Source organism: Misgurnus anguillicaudatus, chromosome 9, assembly GCF_027580225.2.
Source record: "Misgurnus anguillicaudatus chromosome 9, ASM2758022v2, whole genome shotgun sequence".
Classification (NCBI taxonomy): Eukaryota; Metazoa; Chordata; class Actinopteri; order Cypriniformes; family Cobitidae; genus Misgurnus; species Misgurnus anguillicaudatus.
In genome coordinates, this window is record NC_073345.2 from 2,058,018 (window position 1) to 2,067,559 (window position 9,542).

A 9,542-nucleotide genomic window follows, 5' to 3' on the forward strand; every position below is an offset into this window, starting at 1 on the left:
AGTCTCAAATCAAACAGTGATTGACAACTGGTCCAATGGTGTGGTGGGTGTCTGACAACTGGTTCAATGGTGTGGTGGGTGTCATGGTATCTCTTTCCTCCTGTTTTAAAAATGCGCAACTACTGTGCTCGCTTCGTCTTCGCGTTCGCGTGAGTCTCAAATCAAACAGTGATTGACAGCTCTCTGGTCCAATGGTGCGGTGGGAATTTTCAGGTTGACAGTAAATCTAGCTGGCCCAATGCGATTGGAGGGGGGGCACCAGGGGGGGCCAATCATATTCCAAGGGGGGCCGGTGCCACCCCATGCCCCCCCTCTAGACACGCCCCTGGCTTTGAAGACTGCTTCAGGAGCCATAAGAACAGTGATACAATGATCAACCTACTCCTTTTGTGAAGACAAAATAGAGTTTGCAGGCTAGAAGCTGCCCATAAACTGTATCAGAGAAAAGTAAGTGCCAACTTGTCAATGGAGAAGGCCATTGTTCCTTGAGGGATTTGAACCTGGGTCTGCCCAATAGGAGACCTAGTGATCTAACCCCTACCCTACAGAGAATGTGTTGAATTCCGGCAGTCAAAAGCCGGTCCTGTGTATTGCTGTATACGATCAAACTGTTGGCTGGCTTGTACAGTCAGAGTCACACCCACACAAGTCACACCTACATTTTGCTTGAAAGCACTAAATGTTTTGGGACTCTGTCTTAAATTTCATAGCATAGATTTGATTACTTCTTTCAAAACAAATGTCCAGCAGAAACCTTAAGCCCACATCAGCTATGAAGACTTCTTCCGGAGCCTTAAGAACAGTGATAAAATGATCAACCTACTCCTTTTTGAAGACAAAATAGAGTCTGCAGGCTAGAAGCTGCCCACAAACTCTATCGGAGCAAACTAAGTGCCTACTTGTTGGCGGGGAAGGGCATTGTACCTTGAGGGACTTGAACCTGAGTCTCCCCAATGGCAGAGCTAGTGCTCTAACCCCTAGCCTACAGAGAATGTGTTGAGTTGGGGCAGCCAAAAGCCGGTCCTGTGTATTGCTGTATACGATCAAACTGTTGGCTGGCTTGTACAGTCAGAGTCACACCCACACAAGTCACACCTACATTTTGCTTGAAAGTACTAAATGTTTTGGGACTCTATCTTAAATTTCATAGCATAGATTTTATTACTTCTTTCAAAACAAATGTCCAGCAGAAACCTTAAGCCCACATCAGCTATGAAGACTTCTTCAGGAGCCTTAAGAACAGTGATAAAATGATCAACCTACTCCTTTTGTGAAGACAAAATAGAGTTTGCAGGCTAGAAGCTGCCTATAAACTCTATCAGAGCAAACTAAGTGCCTACTTGTCAATGGAGAAGGCCATTGTACCTTGATGGATACGAACCTGGGTCTCCCCAATGGGAGAGATAGTGATCTAACCCCTAGGCTACAGAGAACGTGTTGAAATCCAGCAGCCAAAAGCCAGTCCTTTGTATTGCTTTATACGGTCAAACTCTTGGCTGGCTTGTACAGTCAGAGTCACACCCACACAAGTTGACACATACATGAATACATTTTGCTTGAAAGCACTAAATGTTTTGGGACTCTATCTTAAATTGCATAGCATAGATTTGTTTGCTTCTTTCAAAACCCATAGAGACTGTTAGCAGACTGTATTGTATGCTAATAGTATGTCCAGGACTCTTTCTTAAATTTAATAACAAATGTCCAGCAGAAACCTTAAGCCCACATCAACTATGAAGACTGCATCAGGACCCATAAGAACAGTGATAAAATGATCAACCTACTCCTTTTGTGAAGACAAAATAGAGTTTGCAGGCTAGAAGCTGCCCATAAACTGTATCAGAGCAAACTAAGTGCCTACTTGTCAATAGGGAAGGGCATTGTACCTTGAGGGATTTGAACCTGAGTCTCCCCAACGGGAGAGTTAGTGCTCTAACCCCTAACCTACAGAGAATGTGTTGAACCTGGGCAGCCAAAAGCCGGTCCTGTGTATTGCTGTATACGATCAAACTGTTGGCTGCTTGTACAGTCAGAGTCACACCCACACAAGTCACACCTACATTTTGCTTGAAAGCACTAAATGTTTTGGGACTCTATAATAAATTTCATAGCATAGATTTGATTACTTCTTTCAAAACAAATGTCCAGCAGAAACCTTAAGCCCACATCAGCTATGAAGACTTCTTCAGGAGCCTTAAGAACAGTGATAAAATGATCAACCTACACCTTTTGTGAAGGAAAAATAGAGTTTGCAGGCTAGAAGCTGCCCATGAACTCTTTCAGAGCAAAGTAAGTGCCTACTTGTCAATGGAGAAGGCCACTTAAAACTTGTGGCTATATCGTAAATTTCATCACAAACTATCAGATCTAAAGAAGATTTGATTGCTTCTTTCAAAACCCCAAAAGACTGTTGGCATCTGCTGTATTGTATGCTAATAGTATGTCCAGGACTCTTTCTTAAATTTAATAACAAATGTCCAGCAGAAACCTTTAGCCCACATCAGCTATGAAGACTTCTTCAGGAGCCTTAAGAACAGTGATAAAATGATCAACCTACTCCTTTTGTGATGACAAAATAGAGTTTGCAGGCTAGAAGCTGCCCATAAACTCTATCAGAGCAAAGTAAGTGCCTACTTGTCAATGGAGAAGGCCATTGTACCTTGAGGGATTCAAACCTGGGTCTCCCCAATGGGAGAGCTAGTGATCTAACCCCTAGCCTACAGAGAATGTGTTGAATCCAGGCAGCCAAAAGCCGGTCCTGTGTATTGGTTTATACGATCAAACTGTTGGCTGGCTTGTACAGTCAGAGTCACACCCACACAAGTTGACACATACATGAATACATTTTGCTTGAAAGCACTAAATGTTTTGGGACTCTCTTAAATTGCATAGGATCGATTTGATTGCTTCTTTCAAATCCCATAGAGACTGTTAGCAGACTGTATTGTATGCTAATAGTATGTCCAGGACTCTTTCTTAAATTTAATAACAAATGTCCAGCAGAAACCTTAAGCCCACATCAGCTATGAAGACTGCATCAGGAGCCATAAGAACAGTGATAAAATTATCAACCTACTCCTTTTGTGAAGGGAAAATAGAGTTTGCAGGCTAGAAGCTGCCCATGAACTCTTTCAGAGCAAAGCGGACCCGAATAAACTAAAGGTCACGCCCCTCTCAACTCTTCCACCTCGAGGAGTTTCCCAAGACCACCCCAATGACCAGACAGACGAGTATACTACAGTTAAAACAAGCTTTATTAAATATTTAAAAGGAAAGGGGGAAGGGGAAAGGGTAATTTAAAACTAGTGTGTCTCTTCTTCGCCTCCAGGGCCACTTGGGGGAAAGACTGGGGACAGGGGCTCCTTTGGGGGCTCTGGCCCAACAATCCGTGGCGCGCTCCGCTTCTCCTGGAGGCAGAATCAGAATAATAATCAGACAAGGGTAAGGTACTTTGTTACTAGTCGTTGTTCGTTCAACACGGGACCTTCGTTGGAACGGTAAGTGATGGCTATAGCCACAGGTCAAGTTCTCTCCACAGGTTACGTTACCCACAGCACTGGAGGATCCTCGTTCCCACACAGAGCTTCACCGGCACAGGTAGGTAATTTCTACAAGTACAGAACAGTTTCACTTCACAGGTTATATTACTCACAGCACTGGGGATCTTCACTCACACAGAGCTTCACTTGTACAGGTAGGTAATTGCTATAAGCACAGAACAGGTTTACTTCACAGGTTACGTTACTCACAGCACTGGGGATCTTCACTCACACAGAGCTTCACTTATAAAGGTATGTAATTGCTATAAGCACAGAACAGGTTTACTTCACAGGTTACGTTACTCACAGCACTGGGGATTTTCGTGCACACAGAGCTTCACTTATACAGGTAGGTAATTGCTATAAGCACAGAACAGGTTTACTTCACAGGTTACGTTACTCACAGCACTGGGGATCTTCACTCACACAGAGCTTCACTTAATGATGTTTTATATAAACAAGGTTTGGGAGGAGCTGATCAGTCAATGAACACGGCTGGCTCTCGATCATTAATCAATGAACATGGCTGGCTCTTAATCACTAATCAATGAACATGGCTAGCAATGAACACGGCTGGTTATCAATCACTAATCAACACAACAACTTAGTACCAGCTCTATAAATAATCATAGAGTCCTTACCCTCAATTCTCTGGAAAATTATTGCAAACCCACCTCCACCCCTTCGCCTCACTACATACATTTAGCTCAGCACCGGGGATAACCCGGGTCAGGGCACGCCCCAGGCCCGGGGCTCCTTCCCCGGTCAAGGGACGAACGTTCCGAACTCGGGGGGTATTTCCCGAGCTCGGAACCTTCGCCCAGGGACAGCACGCCACTCACGCATATTAGCAGTCCCACTTTATTGTCAGTGAGCCGAACTCGTAAATACAGGTATGTAATTGCTATAAGCACAGAACAGGTTTACTTCACAGGTTACGTTACTCACAGCACTGGGGATCTTCATGCACACAGAGCTTCACTTGTACAGGTAGGTGATTGCTGCAAACAGTGGATTTTCGCTGCAGTGTCAGTGCACCGTATTCCTTCGCCCATCCACTCCGGCTGTCCGGGCGTCGTAGGGACTAGTGGGTCCGATGACACGGAGCCGAACGCTTCCCAAACTCCCCCTCCTTCTTCCACGACCGGGGTCACGAGTTGGGGCGAACCTTCGTCGGGGCTCCGCTCACCACGAGCTTCTGTTGGAGAGGTCAGTACACACACCGTTACAACCCACAGTCCGCACGGTACACTCTTGATAATACTCACTGGGTTTCACCACTGTCTGCTCTATGGACAAACGAAGCTCTCGTTGACATACCCCGGGCACAGGGCTCAAATTTTCTCGCTCTCCTTAGGACCCAGGCCACAACGGATGTCGCCGTCTCGTGACTCGTCAGGGCTAGGCGGTTCGAACGCTACAAGCACAGCATACACACAGCAAGTAAAGCGTAAACACCATCAATCAGTGAAACTCACCCACAGCACTCTTTTACAACTTCACGTGGTTTTTTAGATTGCTCTTGCCACCTGGCTACGACGACCTCGAGAGGATGGTTGGGCGATCGCTGGACCGCCGATGAGAGTGAGATGTGTGTTATTCACAGGCCCGGCGTGTTGATTATCACTCCTCTGGCTCACCTGTGCTTCCTTTTCCCCACAGGGCCACTGTTCTACTGGTGAACGATGCTTCCTACCAAGTGCTTCGTCCGTGCTTCCGGTCAAACCACGGCTCGCCCACGCTTCCCTCTCCAGTGGGGCCAGGGACCTCAAAAACACAAAGGAACACACCAAACACTCTTTGTACAAGTATTGCACAGATAAGTACCACAGCTGTTACTCACACTTCGTTGTCAACAACAGCTATTAACTGCACTCTTGATGGCTCTGTGTACGCTCTTTCTCAATGAAACTCCACAATATTCCTTCGTCAGCTAACTGCCCCTTTCTCTCTTCCCCAGGAGAGCGATCCAGCCAGCATGGTCCGTCTGCAAAGCAGCAACACAGCGTATACAAAGTACACCACAAGCACCCCGTTTGATGTCTCCAAATGTCTTTTTATGCACTGACTCTTCTCCTTGTCAGCCTATCAGCGACCGTTGTGCAAATTATCCCCACCTGCGCGCAATCAGGCTTAATTTTGACTTCGGGGAAACCCCGGAAATGAAATGTGGAAGACGGGTTCCGCCCGTCGTCGGTTCAACCAAAGATGTGGAAGACGGGTTCCGACCTTCGTTGGTTCAAAACATCACCTGTGACATCATCCCCCGACGAAATGTTTCTAGTCCCTAGAACCGCTTCCTGTGACCCACTCTCCATACCGGTTGGGCGGCCGCCCCCGGGTTTCCCGCTGGGGGCGCTGTGGTGGGGGCTCTGGGGCTCCTTCAGCAGGTAAGTCATCTGGCTCTCCTGGAGCCTCTGGGGCTCCTTCAGCAGGTAAGTTGTCCGGCTCTCCTGGAGCCTCTGGGGCTACGTCGTTCGCTGGACCCACTATGACAGGTAAGTTCTCAGGCTCCCTTGGGGCCACTCGGGCCGGCCCCTCCGCCGGGCCTCTTGGAAAGATGACCCACCCTCCGTACCAGGAGGCAGCAGTCTCTGGCTCCTTGGGAGCCACCTCTGTGACTAGCGGGGGATAGTTTGGACAGGGGCGAATCATGTTCCGATGGACCACCCGATCTGGTCCGGGTTTCCCTTCTGGCCGGATCGTATATACCGGCTGTCCCGGTCTCTGCTGTTGCACAATATATGGCCTCGCCTCCCACCGATCACTCAGCTTACCTCCGCCTAGCCGCCGATTATCCCGGACCAGTACCCTTTCCCCAGGAAGCAAGGGGGCGTCCCGCGCCGTCCTGTCGTATAACCTCTTGTTCTTGTCCCCCGCCCCCCCGGGCAGGCGAATGTGTCTACCGAACATTAAATACGTGGGGGCATACCCCGTCATGCTGTGGATGCTATTGTTGTAAGCTTGTAATAAGTTCGGTAAGGCACTCACCCAATCGTCCTGGCATCTCTGATCCAGCGTTCCCAACAGGTTCAACAACGTCTGGTTAAACCGCTCACATCCCCCATTCCCTTGGGGATGGTACGAGGTCGTGTGGGTCTTCACACACCCATATAGCTGGCACAGTTCCCGAATTATACGGGACTCAAAATTTGGGCCCTGGTCCGAATGTAGGAACTCAGGGCACCCAAACGGCTGGAAGACCGCCCTCCACAGTGCTGTGGCCGTAGTACTTGCGGTCTGGTCGAGGGTGGGGATGGCCCAGGCGTACTTGGTGAACAAGTCCGTCACGACCAAGATGTTCTGGTATCGGTCCTTCGGACGACCCAGGGTCAGATAATCCATTGCTACAATATGGAAAGGGGCCTTTGCGTGTATGGGTACCATCGGTGCTCGTGGTTCCTGTCGAGATTTAAACAGGGTACATCAGGGGCATGCTTTAATGAACGTACTCACCGAATCCTCCATCCCTGGCCAATAAAAGTGTCGGCGTAGTAATGACGTGGTACGCTCTTGCCCTTGGTGCCCCATCTGGTCATGGTAGGCCTCCAGGAGTGTCCGGACTAGACTGGCCGGCACCACGATCTGACTGACCTCTTCGTCAGTCCCCGGATCCCGGATAGTCCTGCACAACACACCTTCTCTCAATGTCAATCTCTCCCACTGCCCCAGTATTTTACGACCCACCTCTGTCTGTGCTTGTCTCTCGATGGGGGTCGGTCGCCGAGCCTGCTGAAGCCACCCGCCCAGATTCCGCAGCTCCTGATCCTCCTGCTGCCTAGCCTTCCAACGCTGGGGGTCCCATCCCCAGCTCACGGGCGCTGCTTCTTGTCGGCTCCCAGGCGCCTCCACTACTCCAATCATCAGCCCTTCCTCCTCATGTCCTTCTTTGAGTGGGGCCGGGCTCGTCGAGTCTTCCCTTGCTGGCAACCGGGAAAGGGCATCTGCGTTGGTGTGTTCCCGCCCCGGACGGTACTGCAGCTGGTAGTCGTAATTAGCGAGCTGGGCCACCCATCGCTGCTCTACTGCTCCCAACCAGGCCGTCTGCAAATGTACCAGAGGGTTATTATCAGTGATCGCGGTTACCTTGGCTCCCCAGAGATAATCCTTAAATTTCTCGCTCAGGGCCCACTTTAACGCCAGCAGTTCGAGCTTGAAAGAACTGTAGTTCGCGTCGTTTCTTTCAGCGGGATGGAGGCTCCGGCTGGCATAGGCGATCACCCGTTCCACTCCATCCTGTTTCTGTGCGAGCACCGCTCCCAGGCCCAGGTTGCTGGCATCTGTATAGAGTAGGAAAGGTTGGGAGAAGTCAGCATACGCCAGAATCGGGGCTTGTAAGAGTTCCTGTTTCAAGACCCTAAAGGCTGTCTCACACTCTGGGGTCCACTCCACCGTGGGGGATCCCCGTCCCCGTGGTCGCCCTGTCCCGACCAACAGCTGGTTCAAGGGTCTGGCGATCTTAGAGAAGCCTTTTATGAATCGTCGGTAGTAGCCCACAAAGCCTAGAAAGGACCTCACTTGCCTTACAGTCCTGGGAGCCTCCCAGTCCCGAACTGCCGATACCTTCCCGGGATCAACGGCCACGCCAGCTGCACTCACCACATGTCCCAAGAACTGCACCTTACGGCGCAGCAGGTGGCACTTCTCTGGCTGTAACTTCAGCCCGTACTTCTCCATCTCTCGGAACACCTTTTCCAGGTGTTGCAGGTGGGTCTCGAAGTCTGGGGAATACACAATCACATCATCAAGGTATACCAGCACGGATTCCATTAACTGACCTCCCAAACATCGTTGCATCAGTCTCTGGAAGGTGGCGGGAGCGTTGCAAAGACCGAAGGGCATCCGGTCCCATTCAAAAAGACCAAAGGGTGTGGTAAAGGCGGTCTTCTCTCGATCTCGTTCCTCCACCGGTACCTGCCAGTACCCGCTGGCCAAATCTAAGGTGGAATACCATGCAGACTTGGTCAGACTTGTCAGCGAGTCCTCGATACGAGGCAGGGGAAACGCATCCTTCTTGGTCAGGTTGTTCAGCCTCCTATAGTCCACACAGAACCTCCAGGCCCCTGTCTTCTTCTGAACAAGCACTATAGGTGCCGCCCATGGGCTGCTACTCTCCCGCACAATCCCCTGCTCCAGCATACCTTGTAATAGAGTCCTCACTTCGGTGTATAAGGTGGGGGATATTGGTCGATACCGCTCCCGACTCGGTGCAGCTTCTCCCGTAGGGATACTGTGTCGTATTATCGTCGTGCAACCATAGTCTTCGTCATGGGTAGAAAACACGTGTTGCCATCTCTTCAGTAGCTTCTGTAGCTCTTCCACTTGTTCCTGCTCCAGGTCCTCTCCTTGTAAGGAGTCCCCTGTCAAATGGGCCGGTACCTTGTTCTCCCTCGTCCTAGACGCTCCTCCTGCTTGCGTTAGTGCTACCTCAACTACTGCAGGGCGCACCCGCCGGAAACTCACGTCTTCCTTATCCCGCACCTGATGGTCCTCGACCGACGTCACCGTCACCAACCGCTGGTGCTTGTGTAAGTGTACTGGGTAGGGGTTTTCATTGCAGACCTTCACCGGCACTCGGCCTCGTCGCACCACCGTCAGTCCTCGGGCCACTCTCACCTGTGTGCAGTCTTCGTGAGGTTCGACCAACACCCAGCTCTCGGGGCCTTGACGCTGTTGTGGCACCCTGGCCCACACTATGGCTTCACTTCCTGCTGGCACTGACAATGCAAATCGACATGCTACTCGACCAACTTCTTCTCGGTCGTCCCGGCTCTTAGCCAGCTGTACTCGCCTGCAGTCGGCCACTATTCGTTCCCAGCCTGGCCGTTCGGCCCTTGGTATTGTCTGAACGGGCCTAGCCCGAAATAGCTCCACCCAACACTCCGAGAGAACATTCATACCTAGGAGGGCTCGATGACGGCCGAGGCAGTGGTCTTGTACGATGATGACCCCCTTCTGCGGGACTCGTACTCCATACAATTCAAAGTCCGTAAGTCGATAGCC

General features: G+C 50.4%; 1 long non-coding RNA gene across 1 annotated transcript; it reads right to left on the reverse strand.

Moving 5' to 3' along the window:
• Positions 1–3,236: 3,236 nt before the first annotated feature.
• Positions 3,237–5,742, reverse strand: LOC141366200 (uncharacterized). Its single transcript, XR_012371299.1, has 2 exons — positions 4,488–5,742; positions 3,237–3,705 (listed from the first exon to the last, which is right to left on the reverse strand). It is a non-coding gene; the product is annotated as an uncharacterized lncRNA (long non-coding RNA).
• Between the last annotated feature and the right edge of the window lie 3,800 nt (positions 5,743–9,542).